The sequence below is a fragment of the Lissotriton helveticus genome, chromosome 3_1, assembly GCF_964261635.1.
Source record: "Lissotriton helveticus chromosome 3_1, aLisHel1.1, whole genome shotgun sequence".
Taxonomy (NCBI): Eukaryota; Metazoa; Chordata; class Amphibia; order Caudata; family Salamandridae; genus Lissotriton; species Lissotriton helveticus.
Window position 1 is genome coordinate 1,301,268,393 of NC_136061.1, and position 24,160 is coordinate 1,301,292,552.

Here is a 24,160-nt window from a genome sequence, read left to right on the forward strand (position 1 = left end):
ACAGTATGTTATGACCTTCAAATGTAAAACAGACCAACCCCCTAAATATTCTACACAAAGAATGGCAGCAGAACACCTCTGATGTCAAAGAGATACATGTGCAGACACTGTAAATGGTCATGTTCAAACTTCATATAAATGAATTCTCACTCACAGAACCCTGGTGGAAATCAAAACAGCATGAATAACATCTCACCATGACCAGTTTGTGATTAAAAAAATAAATTCATAGACTTCTCCAATTTTCTCTCTGTGGACTCGTTGGTAGATTTCATTTTTGATATGTGTGTGGAAGAATTTTCTTTAAACGTTTGATTTCCTGTGACATGGACATCAATACAGAAATGGTTTTGATCACCCATGAACAAACTTCACTTATAGTACCTCTTTACCCCAGGCTGGCTTACTAAGACAAGGCATGTGGCCATCTTACATATCAAACTGAATGTGAACCCTGAAAGAAACCAGAAGATGATCATGACCTGACACGACACTATGTGACATAGTGTTGAGAACTATCCAATAGACCCTTCTCAGGTTTTGGCAGGTTTTCTACTATTGTCCTATTGGGCAAAATCCGATGAAGGCTAGGGGGAAGTCAGTATACGTCTATTATTGAAATTGTCTGGCCTTTGGCCGTGGGAGTGAAGCCCACATTATCCAACCTACACCCAAGCATATAAACATATTCTTCAGTTTGATCCTCATACTCAAAAACTTGCAGCCTGCTAACCAACAGAAGCAAAGGACTTACATGCAGGAGAAGTATAATTACACAATGAGTATTTAAGTTTGCCGTGGTCATTTCCATCTTTTGACTCTGAAAATTTAAAAAAAAAAAGTTTTGGGCCATTGTTAATAGACCCACTTTTTTCGGGGCAGGAGAATGGTAGCCTGGAAAACAACATCTCAGAAGACCAGTGGCTATCTCATTTCGAGGGCATTTACGGGTCAACGAGCTACATGAGTCTTTTTCAGTTTTAGACACTAGTAACAACCTACCTATGTTGGCCTTTAAAGAGGAAGACATTGAGAGGGCAATAATAGATTCATCTAGTAATAAGGCACCTGGCCCTGATGGTGTCCCTGTCGACCTCTATAAGGGTGATGCCAAACTCTGGGCTAAAATTTTAACTAATGTTTTTAATTCCACAGTTGTCCAGGGGTTCCCTGTTTCATGGTCCCAGTCCACTATTATTCCATTTTTTAAAAAGGGGCAGAGAGGTGACCCTAGGTGCTACATGCCCATTTCACTGATAGACTCTGCCGTTAAAATCTTAGGTAAGGTGATTTTGGTCAAAATCACTGATTGTGTAAATGAAAATGGGTTTTATCCAATCTTCAGTATGGTTTTAGAGCAGGTAGAAGTACTATGGACCAGTGCCTCAATCTATACTTACTGATAAATAGATATACTGTAGCCTCCTAGGGCTCCATATATATGGGCTTTATGGATTTATCGTCAGCTTTCGATTTCGTGAACAGATTAAGGCTATGGTCCATTTTACTTGATATAGGGATTGATCCCCGTTTGGTTTCTTTTTTAGCTGACCTACATCGGGATCTTTATGCGGCTGTTAGGGTCACTCAGGAGGGCAAATGCACACAACATTTTAAGTCTGGCAGAGGTGTTCGCCAAGGCTGGATATTGGCCCCTTTACTCTTTACACTATATATTAATGCCCTAGATAAAACTCTGGATAAGGCTCGTCTGGACATCCCGCGCGTAGGTATAGAGGACCATTCCGGTCCTCCTAAATGTGGACAATGCAATGCTACTAGCACGAAACCCGCTAGGTCTCCAGAGACTCCTTGATGCATTTGGGACCTTTATGAATTCCCTGGATTTGGTGGTCATTATTTCTAAATCCCACGTCTTGACTATGGGTCAACGAAAGAACATAGCTAAAACCTTTCATTGTAATGGGACTGAGGTGACCAGACTGACAGTTTTTACATATTTGGGGGTTGTATTTGATGATAGATGCTCATGGGTCCCCCAGCTCAAAGCCAAAAAGAATGCAGTAGTGAGATCATCGTCAGCGCTACTTGGTTTTGCACGGCGACTGGGAGCCAGGCCCTGTGAGGCAATTCTTGCCATTTACAAGTCGAAATGTTTGGCTATCGCCACGTACGGTGCAGCTATCTGGGTGTACAAGCAAGCGGCAGGGGTCCAGATGGCAGAAAATAAATGTTTCCTCTCCCTCTTGTCTGTCCCCCAATCAACCATAACTTTCGCTATCCACCAGGAACTGGGGATGGGTTATGTGATTGACTTGGTGAGTCTGGCCCCCTTGGTTTGTTGGATAAAAACCTGGCTTAACCCAGAACTAACGTTGAACCACCAGATTTTAAGGGATTGTGTTGTTTTAGATAAAGCTAGTAACATCCAGTGGTTGTCATATGTTAAGGGCATGTTCATTAAACTAGGGTGTCCAGACATTTATAATGCCCCTGAAGGGATCAAGAAAACTGACCTAAAATGGGTAAATTTGCAGTTCTTGAATATATTGGGGCTAGAACGGGAGGATCAGGAAATAAGAAAACCTTTGGTAAGGGCTCATTATTTAATAATTTCATCGCCATCATTAGAGCCCTACTTAAGAATTGTGACAAAGCCCTTCCATCGCTGGCTTCTGACCAGGTTTCACTTTAACCTGATCCACTTTTCACTGGGTAATTTCTCAGATTGATGTAAACCTGAAGGCACAGCCCCGTGCAACTGTGACAGTTTTTCAAATCAGGATACCATGCACTTTATATTGTTTTGCGATTTTTATACTGACATCAGGAAAAAGTTTTTAATTCCGCTCCTGAGAGGAAAGAGCTTTTTACAGGTTAGACCAGCCCTAATGTAGCTTCAACTGTTAGATAATACCTGGAACATTTTTAACATCGCCAGTTTTCTTGTTGCTGCTGTTCGTCTCAGGAGCGAAAGATTCCCTATGTTGATTGAACTATGAACTTCTTTGAATTTTAACATCACGTAATCCTTTTTATCTGATATTTCTTTTTAGCCTTAAAATATCTATATTTTTGTGTAGAAATTGTTTACATTTATGTATTGCCCATTTGTATTGTATAGTCTTGTGTTTTGTATATGTACTTTTATGATTTTAATTAATCGAATAAAGTGGTTTGACTGACTGACTGTGAAAATTCAAGTATTAGCATTCGTGCTATATTAAAAAAATCAAAGGTGACAAAGGCAAACATGGGATTATACAAGATAGTGACTTGAATTGGGTTATAAAGAGGTTAAATAAAGTTATATTCATATTTATTCCAAATAATATACTCATGTTAACTATTGTTACTAGTGAGTAACTGTTCCATCTATCAGGTGTGCGGCCCATCTGCACAGATTTCTCCATGCACATATACTACATGTCTATACAGGTGGTGTTGTCCTGAATATTTGTATGCATCAGGCCATTCTTGATAGAGTTGTTGGTACTCACCCTAAGCTTTTTGAATGTGACCAATGCAGTATGCCCAACTCCGGAGATGTCCTGAACCTTTTTAGAAAGGACACTTCCTAAAGTCTTGTTTAGGCATAGGCATCCATCTATAGATCTGACTCTGCGTCCTCATTCTGTTGTCAGCGAGGGCAACAAAAACATATAAGTTTGGTTGGTCCCACCTTGTTGGTTAATGATGGTTGTCTGTGTTTCTATCCTTACATCGCCTGATCTGGCTAAGCGATGCGGAGAATTGAAAATTCACCTTTCTTCCATTATTGTGTAAGAGCACATGACATTACTATACAGTACGTTTTTGGTTATTTCAACTTCTCCCCTATCTATACATGATTCTGTGCATGGGAAAATATCTCTAGGAATGTCAAGTGTAAGCTTTTCAATGATATTGCTCAATAGTATAGATTTAAATTCATATATATATATATATATATATATAAATCATGGAAGCCCACCAGCTCTAAAAAGGTCTGGGTCCCACATAAAAGTGATGAAATACATGTTTTCCAACATCCAATCCCCTTGCAGTTCCAGCAGCCAGTGACCCACGATAATACATGCTTATATTTTATTTTATTGAGATCCATAAAAAGTCCCAGGCCTGGCTGCTGTTCAGTAGCGTCGCAATGAATTTGTGAATCAGAATTTTTAAAAAATGTAGAAATAGACAGCTGTAAATGAACAATAAACAACAAAGGTTGACGAGAAATAAATGCAGGTGCTCAGATCTCACCTTCCACACAATGGTAGATAATTCCAAAGACAAAGCTTGTAAAGAGTTATGATGTATGAAAATCTTTATTACTTCAATGTTTAAAATTCCCTGACTCGTGGGCCTGGAGCTGTTTTTTCTTCGTAATGCCAGGCACTTCAGTAACTCTGCAGCCCGCGGCAAAAAGTGTTTTTACACTGATGATCCCATTGAAGATATATTTATTGCCTACATCCACAACATTGGCCACAGGAGTGCAAAATGTGTTGGATATTATTCACCAAAACCTTGCAAGACAGCAAAAGTTTAATCCTTATAGCTGACAAGAAAACAAAGTTCTGTCAGAATCCACACCATCACCCTCAAAGAGGGTACATAAAATGCAATCAGTGTTTTAATAATCTTAACATATGGATAATCTAAATCCTACAGAGCTGAGATTAAAAAAGACAAAATGTCTAACATGATTTTTTCTCAGAAATTTGCTTGTCTAAAATATCGTTGACAAAATCATTGATGAAGCCTTCAGCATGATCTAAATGTTCCCAGATTCCTTCATCTAAAAACAAATATTCAATGGAGAAACCTGTTTCCCACATCAACGAAACTATACTGTATACGAAGACTTTGACAACATGAACCACACTGTCGACCACTTAAACTAGGATAACTTCCTTCGTGATAGCACTGTTGATGGCTACGTTGATACTTCCATCGATGCCATGAACATTGACAAAGGATCTGTTGTTGACCATCCCTTTGACCACAGCCCGTCGACGAGCATCCTTTCAACAAAATCTTTTTGTAGTTGACCAAAAAACTCTGTTTGAGGACACATACTTCACCTACTAGAGTATCAAAGCACCAGTTATAAGCCCATCTATCGCCCATAAAAGTGCCATCTACACTTCCTATGAGGAACTCAGGGACTGATATGAAGGGAGGTGATGTTGATCATTTTCCTTTTTGGACTTCTTTACAGTCTGGGTGATCTCCATGTAAAGTGCCAGGATATCTAGGACGATGATGGCGATCCTGAAATGGGTGATTCTTGTGATGCTGAATGCCAAGAACCAACTTATCATAAAGATGAACAAAGCCACTGATGGCTTTATCGTAGGTCTCACTGTGATTGACATTATGATTAATATTATGGCCTATGTTTGATGAGCCCTGCTTAAAAAGAAACTCCTGTGATGCAAATGACTATGGATTTTGTATTTGATCTTCAGTCCATGATGATGAATAATTATGCAAGGTTTCAATACGCTCCTCAAGCCCAAGTTTCACGCACATAGCGATAGGGAGCAGATGTGGTCTATGGCTGCAGTGGATGACCTTGGAACTGGGGGACCAGATTCAAATCTTGGCCTCACGTAATATCCCGTAAATCTGGGTAAATTACTTAATCTCCCTGTGTCTGTAAAATTATGCAACGGAACTTGGTTCTCTTGTAAAGCATTCTAATGCACTCCAGCCATGTTCACATAATGTGAAACTGCAAAAGAGAATAGATGCTAATTGTTCCTCTACAACAACTATTATCTCTGCATCCATTGCCACGCCAATGTTGTCTACTCCTCAAATTGTTGAACATAGAGGGAGTGACTATGTGGCTAAATAGGAAGAGTTAGAACTTTTAGAGGCAACACAACCTCATGATCAACAGGGATGGGACAATTTATATTACATACCGACTTGAGGAAGCAGAACCTACACCAGTGGACTCTCACCTGGACGACATAACTAGATTGCAGTCCTTTACTAATTTGGAAAATGTGTGCTTTCTCCAAGACTTTAGATATCCACCTGGAAGGTCACCTAAACCAATATCAATAGTAGATCACATTTGGCAAGGGGGAAAGAAATTGAAGCAGTCACCCGCCTCTCTCCCAGCTACTGTGCCTTGGCTGGATATATAATATATAAAGCTTCATAAACACTGTAGTCTGCTTAACCAGCTATCCTAAAGTAAATTCTGAGGTGGTTGAAGCAGCACAGAAATGTTCCAGTAACACGACAAAACCATGCAGGGAGGTTACGTGGATGCTGTTGGCAAGTAAGTGTTTGTTAAAAACAAGGGGACCCCATACAGTAGAACCTGGGGTAACGAAATGCTTTTGAAAGAACAATGGTTCAAGGTAGGCCTTAAGAGATCCTTAGTGGGGAATAGAACAGAAAAGCGAGTACTTAATAAGTCGCTAGGGAGCAGAGGTAGTAGGTACAGGTAGGAGTATTTTATTTTACTCTTTTTTCTCAAGGATATACATAAATAATTATACTGTATTGCAGGTGCTCAAGTGAATAGTATGGTGCAGGACGTGACATAAGTGATAAAAGAATTTCAATTATGATAATAAAAATTATTTCTATTGTACCGGGAGCACAAAATTATCTGCAAGTTAAAGCACACATGTAGGAATGCCAGTTAAGCATACATGTAGGAAACAGATCATAATTGAAATTCTTATAGTTTCAGGAGGCTCATCTGTCCTGATGATGATCTAAAGCTATATAGATCGAAACGCCGTCGACCTACCCAAGGAATTTCACTCGCCCTATTTGTACATAATTGTTGTGTTTTTATCCTTGTTGTTGTTGTGTGACAGTCCGTTCACTTTTATCACTTATGTCACGTCCTGCACCATACTATTCACTTGAGCACCTGCAATACAGTATAATTATTTATGTATATCCTTGAGAAAAAAGAGTAAAATAAAATACTCCTACCTGTACCTACTACCTCTGCTCCCTAGCGACTTATTAAGTACTCGCTTTTCTGTTCTATTCCCCACTAAGGATCTCTTAAGGCCTACCTTGAACCATTGTTCTTTCAAAAGCGTTGGCAAGTAAGTGACATCTTTACAGCCACTTCTGTCCATGCTGCTTATTTCCTCATGGTAATGGGAAGTGATGATTGCCAAATGTGAAGTCCTTTGTCATCAAGAAGTTCAAAGCTGCATTTTAATGGAAGGTCTAGTTTTGGCCACCACATCAAACACTGAGATAGCCAGTCCATGATGATGAATAATTATGCAAGGTTTCAATACGCTCCTCAAGCCCAAGTTTCACGCACATAGCGATAGGGAGCAGATGTGGTCTATGGCTGCAGTGGATGACCTTGGAACTGGGGGACCAGATTCAAATCTTGGCCTCACGTAATATCCCGTAAATCTGGGTAAATTACTTAATCTCCCTGTGTCTGTAAAATTATGCAACGGAACTTGGTTCTCTTGTAAAGCATTCTAATGCACTCCAGCCATGTTCACATAATGTGAAACTGCAAAAGAGAATAGATGCTAATTGTTCCTCTACAACAACTATTATCTCTGCATCCATTGCCACGCCAATGTTGTCTACTCCTCAAATTGTTGAACATAGAGGGAGTGACTATGTGGCTAAATAGGAAGAGTTAGAACTTTTAGAGGCAACACAACCTCATGATCAACAGGGATGGGACAATTTATATTACATACCGACTTGAGGAAGCAGAACCTACACCAGTGGACTCTCACCTGGACGACATAACTAGATTGCAGTCCTTTACTAATTTGGAAAATGTGTGCTTTCTCCAAGACTTTAGATATCCACCTGGAAGGTCACCTAAACCAATATCAATAGTAGATCACATTTGGCAAGGGGGAAAGAAATTGAAGCAGTCACCCGCTTCTCTCTCCCAGCTACTGTGCCTTGGCTGGATATATAATATATAAAGCTTCATAAACACTGTAGTCTGCTTAACCAGCTATCCTAAAGTAAATTCTGAGGTGGTTGAAGCAGCACAGAAATGTTCCAGTAACACGACAAAACCATGCAGGGAGGTTACGTGGATGCTGTTGGCAAGTAAGTGTTTGTTAAAAACAAGGGGACCCCATACAGTAGAACCTGGGGTAACGAAATGCTTTTGAAAGAACAATGGTTCAAGGTAGGCCTTAAGAGATCCTTAGTGGGGAATAGAACAGAAAAGCGAGTACTTAATAAGTCGCTAGGGAGGAGAGGTAGTAGGTACAGGTAGGAGTATTTTATTTTACTCTTTTTTCTCAAGGATATACATAAATAATTATACTGTATTGCAGGTGCTCAAGTGAATAGTATGGTGCAGGACGTGACATAAGTGATAAAAGAATTTCAATTATGATAATAAAAATTATTTCTATTGTACCGGGAGCACAAAATTATCTGCAAGTTAAAGCACACATGTAGGAATGCCAGTTAAGCATACATGTAGGAAACAGATCATAATTGAAATTCTTATAGTTTCAGGAGGCTCATCTGTCCTGATGATGATCTAAAGCTATATAGATCGAAACGCCGTCGACCTACCCAAGGAATTTCACTCGCCCTATTTGTACATAATTGTTGTGTTTTTATCCTTGTTGTTGTTGTGTGACAGTCCGTTCACTTTTATCACTTATGTCACGTCCTGCACCATACTATTCACTTGAGCACCTGCAATACAGTATAATTATTTATGTATATCCTTGAGAAAAAAGAGTAAAATAAAATACTCCTACCTGTACCTACTACCTCTGCTCCCTAGCGACTTATTAAGTACTCGCTTTTCTGTTCTATTCCCCACTAAGGATCTCTTAAGGCCTACCTTGAACCATTGTTCTTTCAAAAGCGTTGGCAAGTAAGTGACATCTTTACAGCCACTTCTGTCCATGCTGCTTATTTCCTCATGGTAATGGGAAGTGATGATTGCCAAATGTGAAGTCCTTTGTCATCAAGAAGTTCAAAGCTGCATTTTAATGGAAGGTCTAGTTTTGGCCACCACATCAAACACTGAGATAGCCAGGTTATTGGGTATATCACGCAGGCCCAATGATCACAACCTTTTAATGGGTTACAAGGACATGCAGTAGTTTTTTTTCAGCATAACAGCCATATCACAGAAGGCCTTACTATCCCTCTGTTAACAATAAAAAAAATGATGGGTATGTCCTGCATTTAACAGACGTTCAATGCAAAAATATCAAGCAGAACAGCAAATAATCAAGACAATTGCCATTTCAACTGACCAGAACTTTCACTAGAAAAGGGTCAGTTGAAACGTAATGCTAAAATACACCAAATCTAGTACAGTGTATATATATAATTCCTATCAGTATAAGCCTGTAAAATCCAGTCACATGACAGAAACATGTTACTTTCAGTAAAACCATGTCAAATGAGCAGGTGGCAGGTTCCTCTCCTGTAGGAAGGGCGAGGCGTCTTTGAGGAGAAGATATCAATCATATATACATCCCCAAGTTTATTTTCTCCTCACGGTTTGCACAAATGAACATATGTACTGCCCTAAATACAATGGCTTCTAGTCCTCATAAGGCCATGAAACTTACGAAGCATAATTGAGACTAAAGTCAGTTCACCTCAATTAAAAACAGCACACGGTGATGTGCATATTTATATGTATAAAAACAACAACTAAATATATAGGAATATATAAATAAATACAATTAACCATAACAATTTACAATGATTATGTATTCTCACATCTCAGCAACTTAGAGCGTTTAAGGAACATGGAAGCGGACATTGGAAATAACAAGATACTAGGGGCCAGAACGACCCACCATGTCTGACAGCTTCTCTTCTTTCGTTCCCTTTCATGTGAGGGTCAAACAGGTGGTTAGCCCTAGCCCCCCTGCCCCAGACTAACCTGTGACCACTCCTCCGACCGGTCACAGCCATTTTGGACCGAGATCCAGCTCCTCAAGGCCCATGCCTCGCTCCTCTCGCACTCTCTTTCATCCGCTCTCTTGCAACTACACCTTTTCTCGTGACCTTTATTCTTGTATCTGTCCTTATCCACTGTCTCCTTTGCTCTGTCTCTGCTGTCCTCAAGTGTGACCATCTTTTTGCTTATATTTGTCACTCTTTTTATTTGTTTTGAGTCATTTTTTGTCACAGTTTTTCAAATTTTGTGCCATTGTTTTTGCCATTCTTTCTCACCATTTTGACCTGTTTTGCCATTTGTTTGCCTCCATTTCTCTACTTGTCTGAGTTTCCACTGTTGTGACCTGCGCCTGCTGTCTCCTGCCCTTTTTTCTCCTCACCCCGCTGCTGGCCCTTTCTCCGCTCTCCTGTGCCCCTAACACCTCCTATGTAATGACGGCCGCAGCCAAAGGCAAGGAAGTTGGTCTCTGTCTGCACCTGGATTACACCCGGCACCAGTAACACTACCATCCCGACCCATCCTCTTACGCCTGGCACCAGAAACAGTGTACCTTCCCGACCCATCAATACCCACTTGCACTCCTCCACACCCTCAACCCCTGACACTGCTCACTGCACTGCTACTGCACCACACAACACAGAAGGAGCCTTCCTCTGCTCCCACTGCCATTTCAACTGCATCCCACACCCACACTCGCCACTCAGTCACCCAGCACAAACACACCAACAGCACCCAAACCTTTCCAGCACACTTAAACTAGACGCACCTCTCACTGTCAAGCACGCTCCTCACCACCGCCCACTCAGAAAATACCCCAAGGAGATCTGACACCTGCTGAACGACTCCAGTCCAGACTTCTTTTCCTCATGGAAAAATGGCAAACCCTAGATTCGGCACCGGAAATTGCCACAGCAAACCCCACTGGATACAAGAACATAAGGCACGACCACTAACCCAAAGGAGGACTAATTTATAAAATAACCATCTTTTGCGCCACCTTTGCAGAAAACAAAACCAACTAGATCACCTCCCTTTAAGGTCAGAATCACAGCCAACTTCACAGTGCATGGCACCCTGGTCTACAGTCCTACAGGCCTGTCCACGAACTTCAACAACAACATTGCAGACTTAAATACCCCACTAATGATCGAGCCCAGCGTCTACATTCTCCGAGGAGACCCCAGCTTTCTCCTAGCCTAGAGAACCTCATAGACACAAACTCAGTTGCGCTGCTTCAGAATTTCTGAAACCTTGGGCTCACCCAGCTTGCATCTCATCCCAACTATGCCACTGGACACATTTTGGACCCCGTCATTACATAATTCAGCGATGTCATAATTGTTAAACCACACGGTGACCTGGATCGACCACGCCATCATTGGTTTCAAAGTTAACATCCCGTACAACTGAAGAGCACCCACCACAGGCACACCTCGACGATGCTGGAAAAATGTGGCAGAGAAGGACTGGGCTTCCGGCTGCTTCGAGACCCCCTGGAGCACACAGGCAACCTACCAAGTGACATCAAGAAATTCAATACCTGGATCTCCACCGGCACCATCACGATTGCCCCCCACAAACAATAACAACTGGCAGGAACATGAACCCAGGCCAGCTGATACACAGAAAAACTCAGAACGACCAAATAACATTGCAAACAGCTAGAACACAGGTGGACAATAAGCCCCAAAAACACAGTTAAAGGAACTTGCAAATCTGCACTAAGATTCTACCACGAGCAAATCCAGGAAACCAAGTGGAAGACCCTAGCAGACAGCATCGATGCCAGCTCCAACAGCAGCATAGAGATCGTATTGGTTATCAAAGATTTCACCATGCACTCGGCCACCACCAGCAACTTCACCCCATCTCAAGAACTGTGCAATGACCTCTCGAATTTCTTCAGTAGCAAAATCACAATCATTACAAAAGCTTCGACCATCAACCTGACCCCAGCACATGTCTACAGATCTCGAATGGAGAACACACCATGACCTCTTTGAACACCATCACTACAGATAAAACAGCCACCATCATGAAAACCATCCACTCAATTTCCCCATCAGACCTCTGTCCCCACCATGGCGTCAACAAAGATTTCATCTGCCACAGCACAGCCCTAACCCCTCATCCTCAACACCTCCTGCGTCACTACAGTAATCACAGAAGTGCACAGCTGTCAACGCTCTCCGAAAGAAGCGCTCACCAAACTCAACCAAAGCCACAAACTACCGACCTAATGTCTCACGCCTTCTGTACCCAGTCAAGGTCTTAGGAAAAGCCATCAACCGATTCCTCACCGACCACCTCCCCAACTACCAGCTCCTCAGCACCACGCAGTCAGGCTTTGTACCTAACCATAGCATGGAGACCGACCTTTTGCCACATTAAACAGCACCCTGCAGATTCTGGACAGAGGAGAAACCGCAACCCTTATCCTACTGGACCTTTAATCTGCCTTTGACATGGTGTCCCACCCTATCCTGGTCAGATCGCTGAATGAGACTGACGTTCAAGGTCCTGCCCTCCAATGGATCTGCACCTTTCCAACCAGGAGAACTCAGTCAGCTTGGCACTTTGTTCCTCGGAAGTGTGGGAACTCATGTACCAAGTACCTCAAGGCTACTCTCATCCCCACACTTTTAAACATCTAAATAACCCACTGGCTGACGTCCTCCACACTCACAACATCAACATACTATACTATGCCAAGGACACACAACTGATACCGTCCCTCTTGGACAAATCCCTAGGCACAAAGAACAACTTCACCACCTGAATGACTGAAGTGGCTACCTGGATGACGTCTAACTGTCTCAAGCCCAGCACCGACGAGGTAGAAGTGGTGAGCTTCGGAAAGGATGCCTCGTCATGGGACTCTACCTTGTGTCCTACAGACCTTGGACCATCTCCTACCTGCAGCACACAATCAAGAAACCTTGGGATTATCATTGGCAGCAAACTGGTTGCGTCTGCCTATGTCAATGCAGCCACCATTTCATGTTTCCATACCCTAACAATGCTGAGAAAGAAGTACTAAGTTCTGTCAAATAGGACAAGAAAAAACATCACCCAAGCCCTCAAAACCAGCAGGCTGGACTATGGGTGCTCTCTCTATGCTCTATAGTTACCAAGCAACTTGCAAAGAAGCTGCAGGCCATCCAGAATACGAGACGCGTTCTCAATCTTCAATGCAGGGCACATATCACACCACACCAAGGAGCTACGGTCGCTCACGATACACTAGTGCACACAATTAATGCTCCTCAACCACACATGCAAAGCACTACACAACTCAGACCCAGCCTATCTGATCAGCTGCAAAACATGTCTTCCAACCCTCCAAGCACTTTTTTTCTCAGCCAAACTCTTACTAGCACGCGTCACACAAATCCACAGAAGCAGGTCCTGTGGTCCAGCCTTCTCATACATTTCGCCTAAAGCATGGTATGACCTTCTATTAAGTCCCCCTCACTGGACTAACCTCGCATACCTGGGAAGCACCAGGATACACTAATGGGTGATAGAGCACAATACAAACACAGAGAAGATAACCTGACATGTTTCCATTACTCGGAGAATGGGCAAACAACAAGTTTGACAATTGGCTTTTAGATCAAATTCAGTGGGAAATGCCTTAGAGTTCTCACCGGGACAGCATACTATATTGCCTCAGATTGAACTTCGTCAACATCGTCGACAATTGAAGACAGATTCTTTCAGTGTTATGGAAAGGGGTTCTGAAACCTGTCCCCAAATACAAACAAACCAAAAGGTTATATTCAAGAGTCTTCCTTGTGAAAAAACGTCTGAAGAATGCAACCAATTTTGGATGTTTATCGCCTGAACAAGTTCATCAAAAATCAATCATTCCAGATGCTCCCCCTTCAAGAGATTCATCTACTATTACACAAAGGAGAATGTGTGACATCATTGGATTTGCAGGATCCATTCAATCATTTCCCTATTCATCTGAAGATAAGAAAATATTTTAATTTCCAAGTAGCCTGATGCCATTAAAAGCATCAGATTCTGCCCTTTTGGTCTCAAGTCCTCCTCTTCATCTTCACAAAGTGTATGGTTTCATTGTCAGCTTACCTGCATCATAATGACTATTAAATATTGCCCTAATTAGATGGCTGTCATGGCCAACAAATGTTTCCTTGTTGTGGCAATTTGCTAGCAAAGCGGAGAACACAGTTTAAGTGTCAGGATTTAACTGAAATTTAGGCCAAGGACTCCGATGCTAACCTCACTTCTTTCCCTTTCAATCAAATAAGATCTGTAATGAATTCCAGAATCTGAAGTCACTGTCCTAGGGTAAAAGAGGAATTGATGAGGAAAACTCTCTAGGCATCTCAACCTGCTGACCTCAAGAACACAATTATACAGACAAGAATGGTTCCCTGTAAACTGTGCGTCTGCGCGTGCAGCCTTCTCTCTTCCAGGGCACACAAAGTCAGTGCCAGCGCGCACGCTGTTACATGCCTTCAAAGTCCAGGACCAATTTGAAAGCTGGTCTCGCTCTTTGCAGCACAGCTGGTACCAGAGTACAGAGGTCATGAATGGCAGCAAGGGAAACAGGTCCTTCATGTCTTATTCTATTCAATCAACCCTTTGGCTGAAAGCTATACACTAAGTGGAACGTGTTCAGCTTCAAATGTTACATTTATTTTTGAGCAGTCTCAGGTTATGAATGAGCGTCATGTTTTTTTTTCTTTAACCAAGGACAGGGGAAGAGGCTTCTGTAGGTTTATTTACAAATCTTAACAATGTATTTTAGTCTTTAGAGAGCGAGGAGGCTCATCTAACACACTGTGACTGATATATAGCACTTTAGGCTTCACTTTCTCCTATACAATTCCCAGTGCATGGAATAAACTGCCAGAGAGCTTGCGCAAAGAAACAAGTCTGCTGCCCTTCAGGAGAAAGCTAAAAACCGTGCTGTTTCAGGAGACATGGGGCACCATCTAGCTTGCTCCCTAACAGCACTGTGTCCACCCTCTGCTAAGCGCTTAGAGACCCCTGGGTGAAAAGGCGCTCTACAAATCCAATATACAATACAATACAATACAATACTATGCACAGCGAAGCCAATATTCCAAAATTCTGACACATTTTACTCAACAGCTAGGCCATACTACTTTTGATGTTTTATTTAACTATGCACTTCAAAAGGGAATCCTGTTGAAAATCTGAGCAATTTGCAGCCTTTTCATGGGTAAGAATGCTATATGAATGCTACATTACAAAGCAAAACAACTAGGCACATTTGTCAGTGCTCCTTTTCCATGGAGCTGTGTGGGTGGAGCACTGGGTTCATATGGGAACCTGTTGGGGTGAATGTGTAAGTTCTTCAAATGCCCAGTAGAAGTGGGCATACAAGTGTGGACTCTCAGCAACAGCAACATGGAGCAAGCAGATATTGCCTTCACCGCATCTCCCATTAGCCAGGGTGCACCTTGTAGTCCTGGGGGAAACTACACTGGCAAACCTTTCAGCAGCTGTACCAATTGGTGTAGGCAGTCCTGGCACACGCAGCCTTTCCCAATACCTTCAAATTGATGCTCACCGTTTTCTTGAGTCAGAATTACAGATCTTTAGCATTGATGCCTTTAAGCTGCCTACTTCTGAAGCCTTGGGTACAACATTACAGTTGCCCTCTCCCAGCTAAGAAGCCAAGCCCTGAATGAGAGCAGAGTTTGAATAGTCCCTCTCCTGAACATATTTTTGTGCACAATGGCATTCATGCTCTGAATTTGCAGGATTGCCTATAGATGATGCAAATGGTTCAGGGTACAGTGTGTAAGACAAAGTAGCACGATAGTGGGAGGCATTTAAACAGAGAGAACTGAAGAGGGGACGACATTTAAGACAAGAAGACTAGTAAAAGTCATGTAAAAGGAGAAGGAAAGAATGCAGATAGGAAACAGGTAGTGGGCAAGACAGAGGAGGAGAGTAGTGGGAAACGAGATGCACAGAAAATCAGAAACATGAGCGAAGCAGTAGAATACTGCAAGTTGTGTAAAGGCAAGGAAACACAGTGTAGACAGGAAGGAAGCAGAACAATGAAAAAAGGAGACACATTGTAGAAAGATCTGTAAATCAAATGGGGAGGATTTAAGGAATATCTCCCTCTTTCTGCTATCTAAACCACAAATTTTCATAGCTTGTACACTTGCATAGTATAACAATGCATGTCTTCGGTGTACGTAATCTTAGCTGCACTGCACAAAGAACCTTCATTACCACACAAACAAAAAGAAAATTAGAGGCAACATTGCATGCAAGTGATGGATCGAATGCTTAAATTAATCTCAGCCACTGGTATTTACTTAGGCCACACCCCAGTCCATTTTTATTTTGCACACCATGCAACCTCAGTTTGGACCCAGCCATAAGCAAATCAGTCTAACCCTGCTCCAATGGGAACAGTGCAGCCCGAGCTGCCAGGCCAGGTCCTCTTTGAACCGGACCACAAACAATCCAGGACTGGTTTCCCTCTAGTTAGGGCTCATCGGTCAGGTATAACTTGGTTCCTGTGACATACTGTGCACAGGACATATGTCTGGGCATACCCGTCCCACTTAGGGTAACACACTGAAGTATTTATTATTTATTTATTTATAGGCTTATGTAGCGCTGGAATCGACTCCCGAAGGAGTATCTCTGCGCTTGGTTCACCTAGCAGGTAGAAAGTAATGCTCTTAAGATCTAGAAAAGGAGCTACATTTGAAACAAGAAAGTTTTCAACAATTTCCTAAATGCCAGATGATTAGTACAAAGCCTGAGGGAGGCCGACAGTTTGTTCCAAAGGCAAGGGCCCAGGTAGGAGAGGGTCTTTCCGCCCAGTCTCGCCCTTCTAATAGGGGGGATTTGAAGTAGAGACTGATTACTGGAGCGTAGAACACGTATTGGGTTGTAAGGAACAAACTTCTCCGCCAAGTACTTGGGCCCCAGGTTGTGTATACCCTTGTGGATGATACAACAGGTTTTGAACTTGACTCGTTGTTGAATCGGCAGCCAGTGAAGCTGGTTCAGTAGGGGGCGTGAGGGAGATCTAGGAGGAGCATTCAAAACTAACCTTGCAGCGGTGTTTTGCACCACCTGGAGCCTACTGATCAAACTATCGTTCGCTGATATTAGTAGCCCATCACAGTAGTCCAGGTGACTGAGCACCAGGGCCTGAACAAGGGTTTTTCTGGAGGAGTCTGGTAGTAATGGAAAGACTCTTCTGAGTAGTCCAATTACGTGGATGCAGGATCTAGCTGTTTGATTGACATGTTCTTTTAGGGACAGACCTTGTCCATCGGACACCCAAGTTCTTCACTACCTGCTTAGGGCTGGGGATGGGGCCGAGGTCTAATGGCCACCAGTCCGGGGTCCACAGGAGTGTAGCCTCCCCAAAGAGCATTACCTCCGTTTTCCCTACGTTACACTGCAGGAAATTTGAAGCCATCCATTGAGATACAGCCCTCATACCCTCTGAGAAGGACTGTTGGACTGTCGTGGTCAGTGTCTGGAAAGGGAAGAGAAGCGGAGTGTCATCAGCGTATGACACAGAGTTGAATCCATGAGATCTCATAAGGCCCGCCAGGGGGGCCACTTATATGTTGAAATGTGTTGGGCTCAAACATGAGCCCTGTGGCACCCCCTTGGTGAGCTCCACAGGTGCAGAACGGAAAGAGCCCATACTAACACTCTGTGTGCGGACAGATAAAAAGCTCCTCATCCAGGACAGTACCGTGTCCCCAATCCCCACCTCCTTCAGGCGACTGAGCAAGATGTCGTGCGATATCGTGTCGAATGCTGCAGACAGGTCCAACAGCACCAGAATCATAGGGTTCCCCTTATCCTGCGCCATTCTGATGGTATCGGTCACAGAGAGGAGCGCTGATTCTGTGCCAAAGTTGGGCCTGAATCCAGACTGGGAATAATCCAAGCCGCCAGTTAGTTCAATAAAGTTCGACAGATGAGTGTTAACGTGTTTTTCAGTTATCTTGCTCAGGTGCGGGAGGAGAGATATGGGTCGGAGGTTTGATAAATCAGTCCAAGGGATGGTGGAGTTTTTACGAATGGGTCTCACCAGAGCTTTCTTCCACTCCCGTGGTACCTGACCCTCCGAAAGGGAGAGGTTAACCAAGGACTGGACCAAAGGGCCGAGAGACTTGCCCAAGGAGGGAACAACTCTGGCAGGAATAAGGTCTGAAGGGGATCCTGTCTTAATTTGGCCAATTAATGTCTCTAGATCGCTTAGACTAGCTGCCGGAAATGTCGTAAGCAAGATGGAGTCAGTGGCCTTAGAGCTCTGCGGTGACACAGAGGGGCAGCGCATAGGATTGTTTGTCTTGATGATTTTATCATAGATCATCTCTATTTTATTAGGAAAAAATAGAGAGGTGTCATCATATAGTTGTTGTGAGGACAAGTCAAGACTCTCACAGGCCATTGGTTTAGTAAAGGATTGTAAGATCCGGTACAACACCTTGGAGGAGTTGCCCGCCTCGGTTAGTTGTGCGGCAATATGGTTTTTCCGTGCCAGTCTGATATTTTTATGGTATATTGACAGGGCGGTAAGGTAGCCATTTTTGTCTTCCTCCAAGTGGGATTAAAAAAAGGGATAGATGGAATGCTTGAATTAATCTTAAACACTTGTAATTAATCTGGGCCACACCTCAGTCCATCGTTTTCTGCACATTATGCCACCTCAGTTTGGACCCAGTTATATACAAATCAGTCTTGACCCTGCTCCAATAGGAACAGTCCAGCCCAAACTGCCAATTCAGGTTTTCCCTGAACCGAAACACAAGCAACCCAGGACCGTTTTTACCCTAGTTAGAGCTCATCAGCCAGGTATAGCTTGGTTATAGTGACACAGTGTGCAGGGTACCAACATCTGGGCATACCCATCTCACTTAGGAGGACACACTAAAGTACACAAAAAAGTGAACAGAGGCTGATGAAATGCATGTGCCAAGGGCTCGGTCTGCAATGGGCTTACTGGTAACCCCTGGAATCCTATAAGACAAGGTACCCCTAATCCAAATATACTGGTGTACAACAGGGTACAGTGTCTTGTGAGTAACAGTAGAATGGCTTACCGGGGGATGAAAGTGGAGAGGCTGTGACTAGTCCCCAGATAACCAGGATACAGCTGGGAAATCAAATATGAAGGTCCACCGCCAGTACTAGAAATGCCAAGATCCTAGGGGACTTGGAGTGTTTCAAGTTGGATCAGGAATTCTGGAAAGGTAGCAAGCAAAGGTCAGTATCTGTGGAGAAAAGGGTTGACTTAAGCTACCCTAACCATCCTAGGGAACTGAAGGGGAGCAAAAAAAAGAGATGCAGGAAATTCAAGCAGTGCAAACTGTTTGAAAGGAGTAGAGCATACAGCTTTAAGAACTGACTCCGAAGTGTCCAGAACACTCCAGCTATTCTAAAAAGTTAGAGTATTTGTGGATTGTTCTGGCTGGTTCCGCCGTATCCTGGAAGTGTTGATCTATGTTACCCTATGAAATCGACCCTCCTTTACCTCCCCAGGCACCACAGGTTATGTGCTGCAGTCTCCGAGGCTAGCCCATAGCAAGCTTGTATCATGGCGTCTGAGAAATGTGATCATATCCCTTCAAAAATGGGCATGATCCCCAGAGAGCATGAACTCCAAGATTTCTGATATTGAGGAAGCATTCTGAACAGATCTTCTGTCAGATCTGCTAAATACCAGGAAAGGAGAGGCCTTCCCTTCACAGGAACGCATCCTATACTTGATAAAGACTTCCTAAGATTTCAGAGCATACACGCACAATAGTTCTTGCATAGAAATCTATAATCAGAACGATGTCCTCTTGCATTATGTCAGCTCTCAATTTCCATCCACATGTAAGGCCTTTACTGGAGAACTTGGATGCTTAATTGATACTGTCTGAAAGTTTCTTTAATAACAGTAAAGGCTCAGCATTATTAAAGTAGTCTCTGCAATTGTAGACCATCAAATGCAACATTGTAGTAAGTCTTCGTTTGCACCACAACCATGCTCCTTCATATGACCCTAGATTCATCCCTGGAAGGTTGGGGAGCATACCTTCAGTAGCTTTCACTGAGAGGACTATTGAGCCTAGCAGATTATCATCCTCATATAAATATGCAAAACCTCAGAGTCATCGAATTGAGCCTCCATTTGTTCCTTTCTAGGATCCGGAACTCATCAGTTCAAATTATTAAGGTTGACACAACATTCATGTTTAACATAAAAAGGGAGTAATACACTCTCAAGCACTGTCCACAGAGGTCCAGCTCTTATTAACATGGGCAATTCAATATGATATCTCACTCAAGGTGGAATATCTACTGGACTGCAGCAGCGAGTGGGCAGATACACACAACAAGTCAGTGGGAAAAAGCCACAAATGGGAAGTGAACCAGTCAATTGTAAACAAAATATTAACGAAACGGGGAAAACCCCAATTCTATCCGTTTGCTGTAAAAAACAACAGAAAACGTTTGTACTTTGCCAGCACCCATTGGCAACTACTCCAGGTCGAGATGATTTTTAATGAAGATGAGAGGAATATATACTTAATGGATTTCTGCTGTTACTATTCAACCCTCGGCCGTTCCCAAAATCATAGTCAATGAATGTCAAATGGTTCCAGAGTGGCCTAGACCATTCAGTTCACGGATTTCTCCAATTGTCCATCATTGATTATATTCCTCTGGGCACCAGTCAGTTTCTGCTGTCACGCCATTAAGGCCAAATCCTCCAGCCAGGTCTACATTTATTCTGCTTGACAGTCGTCCTCATGAAGACAAGAATGACTCCAATCTAGGCTTTGTGGCAGACTGTACAAACGTTTTAACTCAGGCAAGAGTGTTCACCACCTACAAACTTATAAAGTGAAATTGTTTCCAGCTTGATGTACAATAAAAGTCGTCCAATTAAAAGTCATGTGAGCATGAACGGAGTAAATCTAGAACAAGTAGAGGCCATGACCAATCTAGGAGTAACCTTGGATCACCGCCTCAGCTGGAAACCACAGGTTGACACACTTTTTTAAAGATTTGCACGTCTTACTGGCTGTCTTTTGCAGGAGCAAAAAAGGTCCCTAACCAAACGGGTTAAGCCCGCCCTCAGGATCTATGAAGCTAAGATTAGCACCGCAATTCTATACGGCGCTGATCTTTGGGGGTTTATGGACCTATCAACTCTGGTTAGGGCTCAAAATACATTTTTGCGAAAGTTGGTTGGACTTCCCCAATCCACTCCGACTAAACCACTTTGTTTGGATATGGGCTGTGCCCCAATCAACGAGATGGCCCGATATCGGTTAGTAGCCCTGTGGAGACGCATTTGGACATCTCCAGATCTAAGTCTCTTTGCTAGGGAATTAGAGGAAGTGAGATCGATTCGGGGGTCGAATAATATACCCTGGCTGCGTGAAGTAAAAACAATCTTAGAAGACATGGGCTGTAACCAGCTGTGGGTCTCTCCGCAGTCTACTTCCTTTCCCTCCAAGCAAGACTACAAAGCATTATACTGGGCCTGTGTTCGACAGGAGTCTGTTATAAGCTCAGATGCCACCAGTTTAACTGGGAGATTCCTGTCTCATAAACTAGACCATTCCTTTGAGAACTACTGGGACCTCATAACCAAACCATTAGACAAAAAACTGTATTATGAGTTCTGAGTCGGGTCTCTGCCTCTAAGGTCTTTCACTAAGAAATGGTCTGCCCATTCGAACGACCGTTGCCCTTGGTGTACCAACCATAATGAGAGTATTGGTCACTTTCTATTTGCTTGCCCCGCCTATTATGCACCTAGAAACAAATGGATTATGCCCATCTGCCTCCTTCTCAAAGTGCGAGGGAGTCTTGAGGCGCTGTGGGCGCTACGTACCACCACCGGTGGTTGTAGGTGTTGCTAAATTCCTGGGGTGGGCATGGGTTATTAGAGCAAAACAGCTACAGGCATCTTAATTCTTAATGGGTTTTTGTATAAATGGTCTTTATTACATTGTTTAATTCCCTTTTAATGATGATTTGTATCATGTAATTATGATGTTCTTAAACTTAGAACTGTATCCTATTTTATTGTTTTTTAATTGTCTTTTATGATGTAAAAATCGAAATAAAGACTTTAAAACCTGAAAATGCGTACTCTACTATAAATCCATGCACAATCTCATCAATAGTTTTGTATCTGTTATATGCGGAATCAGGGCTTTTCTCATCCATAAGGATTCATCTTGTAGCTCTCTTCAGATATCGTTCAGGTTCCACACCCTCACAACTGTCATCCAGGCTGGGCAAAGACTTTATCTAAGGATTTTTTAGAACATTTCCACTGGTGAAAAAACTGGGAGCTCTCAATACAGGTTTGTCCCAGCCCCTGTAATGACCAATCAAGCCAATTCGCAGGGCATATTTAAAGTATGGATTTTAGAAGATTGCATTACTGTTCGCTTTAACATGTGCCTGGAGAATCAGCGAACTACAAGTTCTTACTATTTAAGAGATATGCATGAACTTTTCTACGAACAAGATCATTATTTGAATCAACTCAACTTTTACTTTTACTCCAAACAACTGTCTGATTTCCACCTCAAAGAGCTAGTAGTTCACAAGTCTTTATTCCATTACACTCTAAATGCAGCAGAGACTGTCCTTCATTCCATACGCATTAAGAGGTGTCTAAGATTCTACATCACAGGAACAGATCCTTAAATCGATTTTGACCAATTTTTGGAACAGATGATAACCCAAAGAAAGGAAAACCCTAGTCTAAACAGGGTTTAGCAAGATGTAATGCAGCTTCAATTCAATTGACAGAATAAGGCACATTGGTCCCCATCAGGCACGCTCTACCAGAGGTGTAGCAGCAACCGTGGTTCTGTGTACAGAGCCCCTTTGATCAATATCTGAAGAATGGCTACCTGAAAAAGTTGCCACTCACTTATGAAACACATTTTTTGTATGGCATGGTCGAGAGTATATGCTGTGTGACAGGCAGACCTGCACAGCCTTATTCAATAAAGGGAGCAATCTTTCACTCCATCCTGTTATTTTATGTCCTGCTCACTTTTCCGATTCAAGCATGTGAGTCCTTGAAAGATCCAATGCTGGACCAGAAAAGTACTTACCGGTAATTGCATTTCCCCAATCTTGGAATCTTTCATGGATTCATATGTGACCCACCCTTGAGGCCCAGCGAATACTCTTGCATGCCTACTTAGACATACGCTTTGAAAATCTGAGCTCTGAGGACTTTAGGGAGAGTGGTATTAAAAGTAGTTCCTCCTCCTTCGCTGTAGTTTGTCATTTCCATTGAGGTGGATCTGTTGCTAAGCCAAGAGATGTTTGCTGTGATGTGAACCGGAGGCTTCACCCTCAACAACGAAACACTGGGGAAGTGAAGTTAAGGATTTTTCTTTTCTTTTCTTCTTGAACCAATAACCCAATTGGCATTTTAGCCAAAGAGGTAACCTAGACAAGGATTTAAGAATCAAGGTTAACCTAGCAAATGCTGGTGCCCCTGTAATAATGCATGTCTAGTGGAATGTAAACACTAAAAAGGCAGAAAGTGCACACTCTGAAAGATCCATGCAGGCCAGCAGTTTGGAAACAGCTGTGATCACAAGATTTCACTAAATTCGTTTTTATATTCGTATTTTACACCTTCATACAAGGGATCCCAGGTTTAATGAGGCCTTTTAAGTTAAGCTCATTGCCCAGAGTCTTCGCCAAGATGATGAGGTAGTTAGTGCATCCCAAGGTAAACATGGTTTACATGGGAGAAATTCCTCCCAGTCTGGCCTTTGGCCCCTGGTGGCATTCTCTTCTATACAAAGCCTTCTGTTCTCAAGATAAAGTCAGTATAAGTCAAGGGATTTCTCAGTTCACGTGTTCCTGTCAGTAGGTCGCCACTTGTTAGTTCCAGAGAATGCTAGAACCCATAGCTTCAAATCTATGTACTTTAAAAGCTGATGAAATGGCTATTAGAACCATTTGTCTAGGATACAGAAAGTTCTTTTCAACACCCTTTCATAAAGTGTAATTATTTATCACTGCCATTTAGAATTATTTATGGATGGAAGTGGAATGTAGGTTTGTCTGTTTCTTAGTCTTATAAGCATGTCAGTGACTTCAGCAGGGTTGATCCTTCCATCCTCTCTTGACTCTACAGTGTCAGCGTTAAAGGAGTAGAATTACAGTGAATCAGGTCATTTTTAGGTCTCATCTAAGACAACGCATGTTCTGTTTCCTGCAAGAGATATTGTATACAACTAGGGGTTT